Source organism: Mastomys coucha, unplaced genomic scaffold (assembly GCF_008632895.1).
Source record: "Mastomys coucha isolate ucsf_1 unplaced genomic scaffold, UCSF_Mcou_1 pScaffold21, whole genome shotgun sequence".
In the NCBI taxonomy this organism is placed as follows: Eukaryota; Metazoa; Chordata; class Mammalia; order Rodentia; family Muridae; genus Mastomys; species Mastomys coucha.
This window is the reverse complement of record NW_022196904.1, coordinates 54,320,433-54,321,780: the sequence shown is the minus strand read 5'-3', so window position 1 is coordinate 54,321,780 and position 1,348 is coordinate 54,320,433.

The window sequence follows — 1,348 nt, the reverse complement described above, 5'->3', positions numbered from 1 at the left end:
CCTCTCCCTCTCCCTTTCCTCTATCTTTTCCTCTGGAGCTCCTAGAGGCCTTCCCTGGGTCTGAAGGTTCACATGGCTTAATTCTACCATTTCTTTAACTTTTAGAACACAGGAAAGTATGGAAACCTTCCTAGCCTATTTGATGGATGATGCTGGCACACTCCTAGCATAGAAGCCTGACCAGGAGAGGGCACCTTTGGCCAGTTTGCTGTGAAGCTATAACAGAAGTTAAAAACTCCTAACAACTATAGGCACAAAGTGGGCCTCCAAGAACTCTAAAACAAGGGCACGTGATGGGCAGGCTCCATCTCATTCCAGAATGCAAGGGGTCCTCAGTGCAAGAAAATCCATTCGTACGGATGAGTACATTAACAGATTAGCAAAGATGCTCTATGATCATCTTGGTGCTGCAGAAGCCATATGGCCTATGGGGGGGGGGGCAAAACCAAGAAAAAGAGCAAAAGGCTCCATGTTTGAAAACATACAGCCACCGGCCCTTACTAAGACAGGAACAAATAAAAACTCCCAGTAATCTAGGAATGTGGAAATTCTGTAGTTTGTTAAATGGGGAAAAAACTTGAAGCATTTCTGTTAAAATCAGAAAGCAGTTGAGAGGGTCTGATTATACCACTCCTAGTCAATAGGCAGCTGTAGTAAGACAGGAGAAAGAAATAAAAGGGACACAAACAGGAAAAGAAGAACTCAAAGTATCCCTACTCTCTACTCGCAGACACCATGACTCTATTCAATAGAGACCCCAAAGAATTCACCAGGAAACCCCTAGAGCTGATAAACACTTTCAGCAAAGTGGTAGGCTATCAAATCAACACTATCTGAGCATCCTTACATAGCAAAGGCAAAAAGGCTAAGAAAACAATCAGAGAAACAATAATTCCTAATAATCTCAAAGCAGAACACCTATACAATGAAAACTATACAACTCTGAAGAAAGAAATTGAAAAGGACACCAGAAGATAAAGAGCCCTTCCCATACACATGGATAGGTGGAACTATATTGAGAAAATACCCAACCTACTGAACACGGGTTCAATGCAATCCCCATTAAAATTCTAACACAGTTCCCTCAAATAAGAAGTAATGTACAGATTCAATGCAATCTCTTGTCGATATTCCAATACAATCTCCCAAGAGAAAAGATTAATCTTAAAGTTTACATGGAAGCATGGAAGACCCTGGATAGGCAAAACAACAGGAGCAATAAAAACTCTGCTGGGGCCATCACTGCTCCTGACTTCAAGGTGCGCCACAGAGCCCTCATAATACAGACAGCATGGTACAGACTCAGACACAGTGGTCTATGATACACTCAAGGTGCGCCACAGAGCCC